This window comes from Cololabis saira, chromosome 16, assembly GCF_033807715.1.
Source record: "Cololabis saira isolate AMF1-May2022 chromosome 16, fColSai1.1, whole genome shotgun sequence".
Taxonomy (NCBI): Eukaryota; Metazoa; Chordata; class Actinopteri; order Beloniformes; family Belonidae; genus Cololabis; species Cololabis saira.
Genome location: NC_084602.1, coordinates 43,632,583 through 43,651,005, shown reverse-complemented (window position 1 = coordinate 43,651,005; position 18,423 = coordinate 43,632,583).

The following is an 18,423-nucleotide window of genomic DNA, read 5'->3' as shown; positions in this document are numbered from 1 at the left end:
GGGCCAGAGCTTCGGGAGCTGTGTGCTGGCCTGCGGTCCCCACCCCTGGTCATCACTGCTACACCCACTGCTACACCCACTACTGCACCCACTACTACACCCACTACTACACCCACCCACTACTGCACCCACTACTACACCCACTACTACACCCACTACTACACCCACTACTACACCCACTACTGCACCCACTACTACACCCACTACTACACCCACTACTACACCCACTACTACACCCACTACTGCACCCACTACTACACCCACTACTACACCCACTGCTGCACCCACTACTACACCAACTACTACACCAACTACTACACCCACTACTGCACCCACTACTACACCCACTACTACACCCACTACTACACCCACTACTGCACCCACTACTGCACCCACTACTACACCCACTACTACACCCACCCACTACTACACCCACTACTGCACCCACCCACTACTACACCCACTACTGCACCCACTACTACACCCACCCACTACTACACCCACTACTACACCCACTACTGCACCCACTACTGCACCCACTACTACACCCACTACTACACCCACTACTACACCCACTACTGCACCCACTACTGCACCCACTACTACACCCACTACTACACCCACTGTTACACCCACTACTACACCCACTACTACACCCACCCACTACTACACCCACTACTGCACCCACTACTACACCCACCCACTACTACACCCACTACTACACCCACTACTGCACCCACTACTACACCCACTACTGCACCCACTACTACACCCACTACTACACCCACTACTGCACCCACTACTGCACCCACTACTACACCCACTACTACACCCACTACTGCACCCACTACTGCACCCACTACTGCACCCACTACTGCACCCACTACTACACCCACTACTACACCCACTACTGCACCCACTACTACACCCACTACTGCACCCACTACTGCACCCACTACTACACCCACTACTACACCCACTACTGCACCCACTACTGCACCCACTACTGCACCCACTACTGCACCCACTACTACACCCACTACTGCACCCACTACTGCACCCACTACTACACCCACTACTACACCCACTACTGCACCCACTACTGCACCCACTACTACACCCACTACTGCACCCACTACTGCACCCACTACTGCACCCACTACTGCACCCACTACTACACCCACTACTACACCCACTACTACACCCACTACTGCACCCACTACTGCACCCACTACTACACCCACTACTACACCCACTACTACACCCACTACTGCACCCACTACTACACCCACTACTGCACCCACTACTGCACCCACTACTACACCCACTACTACACCCACTACTGCACCCACTACTGCACCCACTACTACACCCACTACTGCACCCACTACTACACCCACTACTACACCCACTACTGCACCCACTACTGCACCCACTACTGCACCCACTACTACACCCACTACTGCACCCACTACTGCACCCACTGCTGCACCCACTACTACACCCACCCACTACTACACCCACTACTGCACCCACCCACTACTACACCCACTACTGCACCCACCCACTACTACACCCACTACTGCACCCACTACTACACCCACCCACTACTACACCCACTACTACACCCACTACTGCACCCACTACTACACCCACTACTACACCCACTACTGCACCCACTACTACACCCACTACTACACCCACTACTGCACCCACTACTGCACCCACTACTACACCCACTACTACACCCACTACTACACCCACTACTGCACCCACTACTGCACCCACTACTACACCCACTACTACACCCACTGTTACACCCACTACTACACCCACTACTACACCCACCCACTACTACACCCACTACTGCACCCACTACTACACCCACCCACTACTACACCCACTACTACACCCACTACTGCACCCACTACTACACCCACTACTACACCCACTACTGCACCCAATACTGCACCCACTACTGCACCCACTACTGCACCCACTACTACACCCACTACTGCACCCACTACTGCACCCACTACTGCACCCACTACTGCACCCACTACTACACCCACTACTACACCCACTACTACACCCACTACTGCACCCACTACTGCACCCACTACTACACCCACTACTACACCCACTACTGCACCCACTACTACACCCACTACTGCACCCACTACTGCACCCACTACTACACCCACTACTACACCCACTACTGCACCCACTACTGCACCCACTACTACACCCACTACTGCACCCACTACTACACCCACTACTACACCCACTACTGCACCCACTACTGCACCCACTACTGCACCCACTACTACACCCACTACTGCACCCACTACTGCACCCACTGCTGCACCCACTACTACACCCACCCACTACTACACCCACTACTACACCCACCCACTACTACACCCACTACTGCACCCACCCACTACTACACCCACTAATGCACCCACTACTACACCCACTACTACACCCACCCACTACTACACCCACTACTGCACCCACCCACTACTGCACCCACTGCTGCACCCACTACTACACCCACCCACTACTACACCCACTACTGCACCCACCCACTACTACACCCACTACTGCACCCACCCACTACTACACCCACTAATGCACCCACTACTACACCCACTACTACACCCACCCACTACTACACCCACTACTGCACCCACCCACTACTACACCCACTACTGCACCCACTACTACACCCACCCACTACTACACCCACTACTGCACCCACTACTACACCCACTACTGCACCCACTACTACACCCACTACTACACCCACTACTGCACCCACTACTACACCCACTACTGCACCCACTACTACACCCACTACTACACCCACTACTACACCCACTACTGCACCCACCCACTACTACACCCACTACTGCACCCACTACTACACCCACCCACTACTACACCCACTACTACACCCACTACTGCACCCACTACTACACCCACTACTGCACCCACTACTACACCCACTACTACACCCACTACTGCACCCACTACTGCACCCACTACTACACCCACTACTACACCCACTGTTACACCCACTACTACACCCACTACTACACCCACCCACTACTACACCCACTACTGCACCCACTACTACACCCACCCACTACTACACCCACTACTACACCCACTACTGCACCCACTACTACACCCACTACTACACCCACTACTACACCCACTACTACACCCACTACTGCACCCACTACTACACCCACTACTACACCCACTACTACACCCACTACTGCACCCACTACTACACCCACTACTGCACCCACTACTGCACCCACTACTACACCCACTACTACACCCACTACTACACCCACTACTGCACCCACTACTGCACCCACTACTGCACCCACTACTACACCCACTACTACACCCACTACTGCACCCACTACTACACCCACTACTACACCCACTACTGCACCCAATACTGCACCCACTACTGCACCCACTACTACACCCACTACTGCACCCAATACTGCACCCACTACTGCACCCACTACTACACCCACTACTGCACCCACTACTGCACCCACTACTGCACCCACTGCTACACCCACTACTGCACCCACTACTACACCCACCCACTACTACACCCACTCACTACTGCACCCACTACTACACCCACTGCTACACCCACTACTGCACCCACTACTCCACCCACTACTCCACCCACTACTCCACCCACTGCTACACCCACTGCTACACCCACTACTACACCCACTACTACACCCACTACTACACCCACTACTGCACCCACTACTACACCCACTACTACACCCACTAATACACCCACTACTACACCCACTACTACACCCACTACTACACCCACTACTACACCCACTACTGCACCCACTACTGCACCCACTACTGCACCCACTACTACACCCACTACTACACCCACTACTGCACCCAATACTGCACCCACTACTGCACCCACTACTACACCCACTACTACTGCACCCACTACTGCACCCACTACTACACCCACCCACTACTACACCCACCCACTACTACACCCACTCACTACTGCACCCACTACTACACCCACTGCTACACCCACTACTGCACCCACTACTCCACCCACTACTCCACCCACTACTCCACCCACTGCTACACCCACTGCTACACCCACTACTACACCCACTACTACACCCACTACTACACCCACTACTGCACCCACTACTACACCCACTACTACACCCACTAATACACCCACTACTACACCCACTACTACACCCACTACTATACCCACTACTGCACCCACTACTGCACCCACTACTGCACCCACTACTACACCCACTACTACACCCACTACTACACCCACTACTACACCCACTACTATACCCACTACTGCACCCACTACTACACCCACTACTGCACCCACTACTACACCCACTACTGCACCCACTACTGCACCCACTACTGCACCCACTACTACACCCACTACTACACCCACTACTACACCCACTACTACACCCACTACTATACCCACTACTGCACCCACTACTACACCCACTACTGCACCCACTACTACACCCACTACTGCACCCACTACTACACCCACTACTGCACCCACTACTACACCCACTACTGCACCCACTACTGCACCCACTGTTACACCCACTACTACACCCACTACTGCACCCACTACTGCACCCACTACTACACCCACTACTGCACCCACTACTACACCCACTACTGCACCCACTACTGCACCCACTACTACACCCACTACTGCACCCACTGTTACACCCACTACTACACCCACTACTGCACCCACTACTACACCCACTACTGCACCCACTACTGCACCCACTACTACACCCACTACTGCACCCACTACTACACCCACTACTATACCCACTACTGCACCCACTACTACACCCACTACTGCACCCACTACTACACCCACTACTGCACCCACTACTGCACCCACTACTGCACCCACTACTACACCCACTACTACACCCACTACTGCACCCACTACTACACCCACTACTGCACCCACTACTACACCCACTACTGCACCCACTACTACACCCACTACTGCACCCACTACTACACCCACTACTGCACCCACTACTGCACCCACTGTTACACCCACTACTACACCCACTACTGCACCCACTACTGCACCCACTACTACACCCACTACTGCACCCACTACTGCACCCACTACTACACCCACTACTACACCCACTACTACACCCACTACTGCACCCACTACTACACCCACTACTGCACCCACTACTACACCCACTACTACACCCACTACTGCACCCACTACTACACCCACTACTACACCCACCCACTACTGCACCCACTACTACACCCACTACTGCACCCACTACTACACCCACTACTACACCCACTACTACACCCACCCACTACTGCACCCACTACTACACCCACTACTGCACCCACTACTACACCCACCCACTACTACACCCACTACTGCACCCACTACTACACCCACTGTTACACCCACTACTACACCCACTACTACACCCACCCACTACTGCACCCACTACTACACCCACTACTGCACCCACTACTACACCCACTGTTACACCCACTACTGCACCCACTACTACACCCACTACTACACCCACTACTACACCCACTACTATACCCACTACTGCACCCACTACTACACCCACTACTGCACCCACTACTACACCCACTACTGCACCCACTACTGCACCCACTACTACACCCACTACTACACCCACTACTACACCCACTACTACACCCACCCACTACTGCACCCACTACTACACCCACTACTGCACCCACTACTACACCCACTACTACACCCACTACTACACCCACTACTACACCCACCCACTACTGCACCCACTACTACACCCACTACTGCACCCACTACTACACCCACTACTACACCCACTACTACACCCACCCACTACTGCACCCACTACTACACCCACTACTGCACCCACTACTACACCCACCCACTACTACACCCACTACTACACCCACTACTACACCCACTACTGCACCCACTGCTGCACCCACTGCTGCACCCACTACTACACCCACCCACTACTACACCCACTACTACACCCACTACTACACCCACTACTGCACCCACTACTACACCCACTACTACACCCACTACTACACCCACCCACTACTGCACCCACTACTACACCCACTACTGCACCCACTACTACACCCACCCACTACTACACCCACTACTGCACCCACTACTACACCCACTGTTACACCCACTACTACACCCACTACTACACCCACCCACTACTGCACCCACTACTACACCCACCCACTACTACACCCACTACTGCACCCACTACTACACCCACTGTTACACCCACTACTGCACCCACTACTACACCCACTGTTACACCCACTACTACACCCACTACTGCACCCACTACTACACCCACCCACTACTACACCCACTACTACACCCACTACTACACCCACTACTGCACCCACTACTACACCCACTACTACACCCACTACTGCACCCACTACTACACCCACTACTGCACCCACTACTACACCCACTACTACACCCACTACTGCACCCACTACTACACCCACTACTACACCCACTACTGCACCCACTACTACACCCACTACTGCACCCACTACTACACCCACTACTGCACCCACTACTACACCCACTGTTACACCCACTACTACACCCACTGTTACACCCACTACTACACCCACTACTACACCCACTACTGCACCCACTACTACACCCACTACTACACCCACCCACTACTGCACCCACTACTACACCCACTACTGCACCCACTACTACACCCACTACTACACCCACTACTGCACCCACTATTGCACCCACTACTACACCCACTACTACACCCACCCACTACTGCACCCACTACTGCACCCACTACTACACCCACTACTACACCCACTACTACACCCACCCACTACTGCACCCACTACTACACCCACTACTGCACCCACTACTACACCCACTACTACACCCACTACTACACCCACTACTACACCCACTACTGCACCCACTACTACACCCACTACTGCACCCACTACTACACCCACTACTACACCCACTACTGCACCCACTACTACACCCACTACTACACCCACTACTGCACCCACTACTACACCCACTACTACACCCACCCACTACTGCACCCACTACTACACCCACTACTGCACCCACTACTACACCCACTACTACACTCACTACTACACCCACTACTGCACCCACTACTACACCCACTACTGCACCCACTACTGCACCCACTACTACACCCACTACTACACCCACTGTTACACCCACTACTACACCCACTACTGCACCCACTACTACACCCACTACTACACCCACTACTGCACCCACTACTGCACCCACTACTACACCCACTACTACACCCACTACTACACCCACTACTGCACCCACTACTGCACCCACTACTGCACCCACTACTACACCCACTACTGCACCCACTACTACACCCACTACTGCACCCACTACTGCACCCACTACTACACCCACCCACTACTGCACCCACTACTACACTCACTACTACACCCACTACTGCACCCACTACTACACCCACTACTGCACCCACTACTGCACCCACTACTACACCCACTACTACACCCACTGTTACACCCACTACTACACCCACTACTGCACCCACTACTACACCCACTACTACACCCACTACTGCACCCACTACTGCACCCACTACTACACCCACTACTACACCCACTACTACACCCACTACTGCACCCACTACTGCACCCACTACTGCACCCACTACTACACCCACTACTGCACCCACTGCTGCACCCACTACTACACCCACTACTACACCCACTACTGCACCCACTACTACACCCACTACTACACCCACTACTGCACCCACTACTGCACCCACTGCTGCACCCACTACTACACCCACTACTGCACCCACTGCTGCACCCACTGCTGCACCCACTACTACACCCACTACTGCACCCACTGCTGCACCCACTGCTGCACCCACTATTGCACCCACTACTGCACCCACTACTACACCCACTACTGCACCCACTACTACACCCACTACTACACCCACTACTGCACCCACTACTACACCCACTACTACACCCACTACTGCACCCACTACTACACCCACTACTACACCCACTACTACACCCACTACTACACCCACTACTACACCCACTACTGCACCCACTACTGCACCCACTACTACACCCACTGTTACACCCACTGTTACACCCACTACTACACCCACTACTACACCCACTACTGCACCCACTACTGCACCCACTACTACACCCACTACTACACCCACTACTACACCCACTACTGCACCCACTACTGCACCCACTACTACACCCACTACTACACCCACTACTGCACCCACTACTACACCCACTACTACACCCACTACTACACCCACTACTGCACCCACTACTACACCTCCAACTCCTCCATGATCAGAAGAACCTGGATTAGAGAAGTGAGGGAAGTGGGGTTATCAAAACGAATAATAATAATGAAGAAGAAGACGTTGTCTGGAGGTTATTAATATGAATAATAATAATAATAATGAAAGCTGCAAGCAGCAATGAACGGGCCCTCGCACTCACGGCCACCGCCCCCCACATTCCTAGGTCAATAATACTACAAAAAGTGCCTTTGCTGTTCACATAAAACTCAACTTATCATCGTAACTAATTCAGGCCAATGAAGGTCAAGGACTCAATACCAGGTCCGATGACACCACCACGACTCTCTATACCAAACCATTCAAAAGCTATGGCAGAAAATAGGAACTATCACATATCGACCAATCAGAAGAAGGGGCGGGGCTAATTTGCACCAATTAAGGTGAAGGAGTCAAAACCGTGTCCGATGACACCACCCACGACTCTCTATACCAAACCATTCAAAAGTTATGGCAGAAAGTAGGACCAAATATGGACCAATCAGATGAGCGCGCTTTTTGGCGTCTAGCGTCTCCACGGTAACGCTTTTGACTGAGAAAAGTAATGTGCATCGTCGCAGGATGGAGACGCACATTTTGATGTATAACACACCTGGGTGCACGTTACGGTTCGGGCCGTATTAACGGCCGAAGGAATGGCATAAATTGCGCCAAAATTAGCCAAGAGACTTTTCTTTAAGTTGCGACATGATACAGGTGTGTAACGATTTTCGTGCATGTACGTCAAACCGTATCGTGGGGCTTGAGTTTTCTAGGGGGCGCTGTTGAGCCATCAGGTCTCCAGAAGGTTTCCTTCTCCGTCCAGAGAAAAAGCTTGGTTGATTCCATACTCGTTTATCTGCAACATCTCCCAGATTTTTCCCATAAACTGCTGAAAACTGTGTTTTCCGTCTAAGCAGAACAGGCTGCAGCTGAAAATGCCCTCACGCTTATTGAGTTACGGAGCTGCGATAGAAATCTGCGGCTGCTTCTCCGAGCCAACAACAACATGCTGAAGGCTCTAATTGAGGATCCTGCAGTTCGGGGTTGAGTAAAGGTTTTAAAGCATTACCAGCCATTGTTTATTACGGCAGATACGACTTCTCTAACGAGCTGTTGTGTCGATTTCAGGCATGAAGTGGTTTAAATTCCATCCGTCAGGCTGATGGGAGCTGCTTCTCGTCCGCGTCCCGGAGCCGCTCATTAAAGGCCTCTGTTTTTCTTCCTCCAACAACATTTGTCTGTCTGATTAAAATACATTGTCGTGATTATTTGAGCTGCGGAGGAACGAGGGCGGTTATTGGATTTTGCTGGGAGTCTCTGGAGCTGGTGGGGGGGGTTTAAGGGGGGTTTAGGGGGGTTTTAGGGAGGTTTTAGGGGGGTTTGACCCGGTAAACCCCGGACTCTGACAGCTTTCAGCTGCAGGGGAATGTTAATATGCATTTCCAGGATTTTCCAGGATTAGTGAGTCCTGGACGGCAGCGTTGCAGCTCCGGCTGCATCTGCACGCTCCGCTGCCCCCTAATCACCTCATTATTACCTCCTGGAGGGAGGACCCCCCCTGGACCTGGTCCTGGACCTGGACCTGGACCTGGACCTGGACCTGGACCAGGACCTGGACCTGGACCTGGACCTGGTCCTGGACCTGGACCTGGTCCTGGACCAGGACCTGGACCTGGACCTGGACCTGGACCTGGTCCTGGACCTGGACCTGGTCCTGGACCAGGACCCCCCGCTGCAGTGGCGTGACCAGGGAGGGGGTCCCCCCTGTAAATTTGCTGGCCAAGTATTTATGAGCCTAATGATAAAAAAAATACATATATATATATTAAAAAAAAAGAAAAAAATATATATATACATATATATATATATATATGTATATATATATATATATATATATATATATATGCCTTAGGTTTTTACCAACATGGTATTAACCAGTATAAAAAGTATTTCTGAGCCTAATAAAATATATAAATATATATGTAAAAAAAATATATATATGTACAAAAAAAATTGTAAATTACATATATATAATATATAAATAAAATAAACATATGATATATTAAAATATATATGATATATATAAAAAGTGCATATATAAATATATATATATACATATGCCTTAGGTTTACGTTAAAAAAAAAGTATTTCTGAGCCTGTATACTACAACAGTACAATAAAATCCTGTAATGACGGCTTTTAGTTTTGGTTCCACCCCAAGAATTGAAGTGGCCCCCTCTGGCCCCCCAGGAACTAGTTCTGGAGGAGCCCCTGTTCCCCGGATCCTGGCCCCCCGGCCCCCCGGCCCCCCCAGCCTCTCACCGGACCGGCCCCCGGCCCGCGGACCTGCAGCCCGGCCCCCCGGCCCCCCCAGGAACCAGTTCTGGAGGAGCCCCCGGCCCGCGGACCTGCAGCCCGGCGCTGACCGGGTCGCTGCTCGGACACACGGAGACGGATTACGGGCCGGGAAACACCAGCGAGGAGAAAATGGAAAGTTTTAGAGGGAAATATGCGGCTAATTCCATTCTGTCATCAGTGGATATTAAAGGTTTTTAGCCACGAAGTCAAACGATGTGTGAATCACAATGGTGGCCCTGTTGAGGGAGCCCCCCCCCCCGGGCCGGCCCCCCCGGGCCCCCCGGGCCCCCCCCCGGCCCCCAGCCGAGGGTTTAAGTGCGGTATCAATCCCTCATAAGACCTGCAGCTTCTTAAGGGATTTACATGATTCTGTTGAAAAGAATATCAGCAGGAACATCATTCTGCCGTCTTTCACACTGAAACTTTCTAAACAAGCATGTAGGAAAACACGCATGTGTTAGCATGTTAGCATGTTAGCATAGCCTTAGGGTCGCCGCCTTTCAGAAACAGAAATGAGCGACGCCCCGATTTCAGCATCGCAGGGACATCCCCAAAACTTCTGAACTGCATAAAAATGTATTTATTTTATCTGAAAAAACAAAATGCTTTGATTTAAAGTTTAAAGTGCTTTAATAGCATTGAACTTAAACTCTAGTCTCAAATATAGCTTGGTGGTAGATATGCTGCTATAGGCCTATGCTGCAGGGGGGACATGATCCGCTGGGCGGTGCCTCTCACCCTTCTTCTCCTCTCCTCTTCCCTTCCTCTCTTCTCCATCTCCATTTTTATTTATTATAAATATCTCATAACTATCATTTTTGTCCATCGTTCCTGTAGTTTCTTGTGCTGGCTAGGGGTGTGCAAACAAGGGAACCTCACGATTCGATTTTGATTATTGGTGCCACGATTCTTGGATTATTGTGATTATTAATGCTTTTTTCCAAACAAGATTGATTTTGTCTTCATCTGTGGCTACATTTGTAAATAAATAGCCAATCAATGAACTCAGTTCCTCTAACAACACTCATTAATAAATAACAAGGTTTTTTGAACATTTGACATGTATTTTTCAAAGACACAAAATAATGTATTTTATGACTATGTAAACATTTGCTCTGTGACTTCCTTAACTTTGACCAGGGAAAGCTGCACTTGCATGAGAGCGCCCTCTATTGGTGGAAAACACTGAAAACGGTCAAGCCCTGGATTTAATGATTAATTAATTCAAGTAAACTAGATATATGTACTTAGTGTAAACATATCTGCCATATTTACAGTGAACAATAAGAAATATGCATTCTTGAAAATGAAATGATTCAGCAGCTTATTCAGTCTGGAATCTGGATAGGATAAAAAAAAAAAAAAATGTATTGATTCCAAATGGTCACGTGACGCATCGCGATGCATCGACACATCGATGAATTGCACCCACTTCTATTGCTGGCTCCCCTTTTTTCTCTTTTGTGCATGTTTGCAGGCCGGAGCCTCAGGAGCTGCGTTCTGCCCTCCCCTCTGGTCGTCCCGCTGCTGCTTCCACCTGCCTGCGACCCCCCTCCCTCTGGTCATCCCGCTGCTGCTTCCACCTGCCTGCGGCCCCACCCCCCTGTGGTCATCCCATCACTTTGAATGTAGCAGGAAATAATTTATGAAGTTTTGCAAAATATTCAAATTTTTGGACGTTCACCTGTATATTATGACATCAATAAATAAGAGCATAATAATAAATGTCCGTATTGGTTCAATACGGACGCAAACCAACAGATTATTTATTGAATCAAGTTTACTGAAAGTCGATGATTTGGTTAAGTAACAGACAAGTACAGAAATGTAAAGCATTACTAGAAAATTTAAAATACATGTTTACTTTCAGTTCAAATAATGAAGATAGTCGAAGAAATTTTAATTTTAAACATCTATTTGCCCGAACAACTTTAAAGCAGATGATGTTTCTATTGTTGGAATTAAGTTATGGAATTCATTACATGATGATTTAAAGGGCTGTATAAACATGTTTCAGTTTAAAAAAATGAAATAGTTAAGATTTATAATATATGCGTATGGAGACAGACAATCTATCTTTGATTTTTTTGTTTTCCTTTCTTTGTGATGTTAACTAAGTAATTGTAATTGTGCATCTGTTATTATTGTTCAATTTAGTTTTTTTGGGAGGGGCAGGTAGAATAAGATTTTCTTCTTCCTGCTCCTTTCTGGTTATGGAATCTGCTTTAGTTGGTGATTGTCTTGTTGTTATTTTACTGTTTTTTGTTTTTTCTGTTTGCATATTTCCATAATTGGAATAAATAAAAAATTAAATGAACCTTTTAATTCCCAGTTACGTAACAGTTAGTAAATACAGTGTATTTAGGGGCTGGGTGGCCCCCCTGGCCCCCCCTGCACAGCCGGCCCTGCTGGCACCTGTCCCGGATTAGCGGAGCCTCTGCCAGCAGCGCTAGCGCCAGAGCTAAGCTCCGGGGTCGAGTTACCGCCACGCAGCCCCAGGTGCTGCTGGGTAAAACCTCGGACAGGCTGGCCCTGTTTCAGCCCGCTGGGACGGCGGGATGTTGGCGAGCAGCCGCCGCACTTCCAGCCCCCGAGTCAACGTCTAAGAAAAACACGCTTTAGTACCGTCACCGTGGAGAACTTTAGTGGGAGTTAAAGTTCTCTGGAACGGTTAGGTTTCAGCAGTAAATCATAGTTTAGGCTTCAGCCATTAATTGTTACATTTAGGCCTCATAAAAAAGTGTTTGGTTCAGTTTTATAAATGACTTGTTAGCGTAGCAGTCTGGTGCTACCGGGGTCGACCGGCAGGGGAGAGGACACGGGGATTCGTGGGAGAATTGTGAATCTTTCAGGGGGTCGCCCTCGGGGCCGACCGGTGAGACAGTTCGGGGGGGGGTCGCCCTCGGGGCCGACCGGTGAGACAGTTCTGGGGGGTCGCCCTCGGGGCGGGCCGACCGGTGAGACAGTTCTGGGGGGTCGCCCTCGGGGCCGGTTAGACCGGCGAGACAGTTCTGGGGGGGGTCGCCCTCGGGGCCGGTTAGACCGGCGAGACAGTTCTGGGCGGGTCGCCCTCGGGGCCGGGCCGACCGGAGAGACAGTTCTGGGGGGGGGGGTCGCCCTTGGGGCCGGTTAGACCGGCGAGACAGTTCTGGGGGGTCGCCCTCGGGGCCGGGCCGACCGGTGAGACAGTTCGGGGGGGTCGCCCTCGGGGCCGGGCCGACCGGTGAGACAGTTCTGGGGGTGGGTCGCCCTCGGGGCCGGGCCGACCGGTGAGACAGTTCGGGGGTGGGTCGCCCTCGGGGCCGGTTAGACCAGTGAGACAGTTCGGGGGGTCGCCCTCGGGGCCGGACCGACCGGTGAGACAGTTCGGGGGGTCGCCCTCGGGGCCGGGCCGACCGGTGAGACAGTTCTGGGGGGGTCGCCCTCGGGGCCGGGCCGACCGGTGAGACAGTTCGGGGGGGTCGCCCTCGGGGCCGGGCCGACCGGTGAGACAGTTCTGGGGGGGTCGCCCTCGGGGCCGGGCCGACCGGTGAGACAGTTCGGGGGGGTCGCCCTCGGGGCCGGGCCGACCGGTGAGACAGTTCGGGGGGGTCGCCCTCGGGGCCGGGCCGACCGGTGAGACAGTTCTGGGGGGGTCGCCCTCGGGGCCGGGCCGACCGGTGAGACAGTTCGGGGGGTCGCCCTCGGGGCCGGGCCGACCGGTGAGACAGTCCGGGGGGGGTCGCCCTCGGGGCCGACTGGTGAGACAGTTCGGGGGGGTCGCCCTCGGGGCCGGGCCGACCGGTGAGACAGTCCGGGGGGGTCGCCCTCGGGGCCGGGCCGACCGGTGAGACAGTTCAGGGGGGGTCGCCCTCGGGGCCGGGCCGACCGGTGAGACAGTTCAGGGGGGGGTCGCCCTCGGGGCCGGGCCGACCGGTGAGACAGTTCAGGGGGGGTCGCCCTCAGGGTCGGGCCGACAGGCGAGAGGGCCGTTCTCAGGACTGGGCCGAGGGGCCGACGGAATCTTATGGAGATGCCCCAGGACCACCCCCTCCCCAGCGCAGCACTGCTCCAGCAGCTGGTCAACATCAGGAACCGGCGCATCCAGGACGGTGTATGTGTGATTTTTTTTTGTTTTGGTTTTTTGCACAATAGTTGTCCTTATCTCTTTGATTCACTGTGACCGGAAAAGTCGGATAAACCATTCAGGAAAAGATGGCTAACTAGCGGTCACGGGGGGTACTGCACCGCGGAGAAATGTAGTGACGGAGAAGTCCGAAGGTTCACGACGGCGTCACGTGACGGTGTAGGCACGAAGTAGATTTGACGCAGAACCATAATTCAGGCTTAAGGTTAAGCCAAAAAGTATTTTAATTTTCCTGTGTTTGTGAGTTTGACTGGATGTCATTCAACGACCTCTTTTGAAGTTAAATTTATTAGGGCCCGAGCACTGACAGTGCTAGGGCCCTATAGGCTATTGTATCTGTAGGAATTGTTTTTCTCGTTTTTATTTTTCCAGTGAAATAAGGGTCTTTTTTCCCCCTAAAACGTGCCCCAAAAGTCACCAAATTTATCACCAAGTCAGGCCTGGTGATAAATGTGATGTTTAATGTTTTGCATTAATGGGCGTGGCCTAACGGCTCAACAGCGCCCCCTAGAAAACTTTGTTCCTCAAGCCCCACGATACGGTTTGACGTACATGCACGAAAATCGCTACACACCTGTATCATGTCACAACTTAAAGAAAAGTCTCTTGGAGCCATGGCCGAAACCGAACAGGAAGTCGGCCATTTTTAATTAATCGTGTAATTTTGGCGCAATTTATGCCATTTCTTCGGCCGTTTCTTCGCCCGAACCGTAACGTGCACCCAGGTGTGTTATACATCAAAATGTGCGTCTCCATCCTGTGACGACGCGCATTACTTTTCTCTTTCAAAAGCGTTACCGTGGCGACAATAGACGCCAAAAAAACGCGCCCAGCCTTCCTCTGATTGGTCGATATGTGATAGTTCCTACTTTCTGCCATAACTTTTGAATGGTTTGACATAAAGAGTTGTGGTGGAGTCATCGGACTCGGTATTGAGTCCTTGACCTTTATTGGTGAAAATTGCAGGCGCGAGGGCCCGTTCATCGCTGCTTGCAGCATAAATCTGTGTTTACTGGATCTGGATCTGGTTTACTGCGGAGGAGGAGACGGGCCGTGACGGGTCTGATCGTGGGTCGTGACAGCTCAGAGTGGATATGTTAAGGACATGTTAGAGGTGTGTTAAAGTGTGTGTGTGTGTGTGTGTGTGTGTGTGTGTGTGTGTGTGTGTGTGTGTGTGTGTGTGTGTGTGTGTGTGTGTGTGTGTGTGTGTGTGTGTGTGTGTGTGTGTGTGTGTGTGCAGACAGCTCCTCTGTTTTGATAGGATAATTCGGGGGTATATTCTGCGGCTGCCAGCCCGCCGAGCTCATTTGAATTTCTTATAATTCTAAAGTGGCTAAGTAGCAGCTCGGTGGGCGTGGGGGGCCCGGGGGGGCCGGGGGGGGGGACACATCTCAGACCCGCTAATGTGGAAATGTGTTTCTGATTCCCGGCCGTGTGCGTGTGCGTGTGCGCGGCCTGATCCTGAGCGGCCGCTGTAATCAGTAATTACAGGAGCGGCTGATGGATCCTGGTGACGGGGGGGGTATTTAGGGGGGGGGTATTGATGGGGGGGTTTGGGTGATTGATGAGCGCTGAAAGCGGACGCGCGCCCCCGCGCTCGCGTCCCTGACAGCAGGACGTTTCGCGCTGAATTGAAACCATTTAAGTAGAAAATGAGCGGTGACATCTGAATATAATAATAATAATATAATAATGTAAAAGCTGCAGGAGAAGCAGAAACATCCAGAAACATCCAGGATGATGATGTTTCTGCTTCTCCTGCAGCTTTTACATTATTATATTCATGCGAGCCTGAAACACGAGCTGTGCGCGCCCCCGCGGCCCCGCGCCGCCGCCGGGCACGCGCAGCCAGGACCGAGGCTGGTCCCGGACCCAGACCCAGACCCAGGTCTGGATCTGGACCCTAGTGGTCTGTAGAGGACCTGCAGGTCTGGATCTGGACCCTAGTGGTCTGTAGAGGACCTGCAGGTCTGGATCTGGACCCTAGTGGTCTGTAGAGGACCTGCAGGTCTGGATCTGGACCCTAGTGGTCTGTAGAGGACCTGCAGGTCTGGATCTGGACCCTAGTGGTCTGTAGAGGACCTGCAGGTCTGGATCTGGACCCTAGTGGTCTGTAGAGGACCTGCAGGTCTGGATCTGGACCTACAGGTCTGGATGTGTTTTATTGAAGCTGCAAAAGTTTTTTATTTAAAACATAAATTAAACAAAAAATCAAATTTCCAAAAGTCATATTTGAGTTTAGAATTAATGAACAGAATTAAAACAACACATTCATTATGAATTTGATTCATTTCACTTCAAAATGTGACAAATTAAACAAATAAAAAACCTTTTATAAACGGAGTTTCTGCTGATGTTTAATCCATCAAACTGAGTTTGAAACCGGAGCTGTTTTTATTTACAGCCCAGAATATTCTGGTTTACTGACATGATTTAAAAATAAAAATACAAATAAAAACAGTTTAAACTTCCAGACCAACCAGAACCTCCCAGACCAGAACCAGTAACTAGCAGTAAATGCCCCCCCCCCCCAAAGAATCAGAACCAGAACCAGAACCAGAATCATCTTTATTCTCCAAGTTTGAACATTGTCCAACAAGGAATTTGACTCCGGCTATTTCGCTCGTGGCTCTTATGAACATGTATAAAATCAAAAAGTGAAAGGTGAATGTCATGTAAACAGAATGTAGACATGATTATTGTTGGAAGTGCGTGGTTTCAGCATGTTACATGTGTAATAAACATGTATAATCGCCATTATCACCTCCATTCAAGCCGTTAAACCGTTAAAGAGGAGCTGAGCGCGTCTTCCTGCGGGGGGTGGGGGGTGAATGTGCCCGGCCTGCGCGCGCACCCGTGCCCGTGCGTTCCCTGCGTAAACCTGAACTCTGATCGGATGTAATCTCGTATCTGTCCGCTCAGAGGAAATGTAATCACGGGAGGGGTTAGGGGGGTAAATGTGGGGTCTGAATCCACATTCACCCTCTCATCCCCCCGCAGGTAAACTCGCTCATCTCCTCTTTAACGGCCTGAATGGAGGTGATAATGGCCGATTATCTGCTATAATGGGGGGGGCGGTTACTACTGGTACTGGTCTGGTCTGGTCTGGTCTGGTCTGGGAGGTTCTGGAGGTTCTGTTCCAGGCTCGGTGTCCTGGTCGGGTCTAACAGGTGATGTTACCTGAGCAGCTCAGGTTAAATCACCTGTTAGACCAGAATCAGAACCAGAACCAGAATCAGAATCAGAATCAGACTCAGAACCAGAACCAGAATCTTCTTTATTCTCCAGGTTTGAACATTGTCCAACAAGGAATTTAACTCCAGTTATTTCACTCACTGAACCAGATTTAATGCAAATGTAATGCAAACAGTAAATAAACAAATGTGACACTTATTAACATTT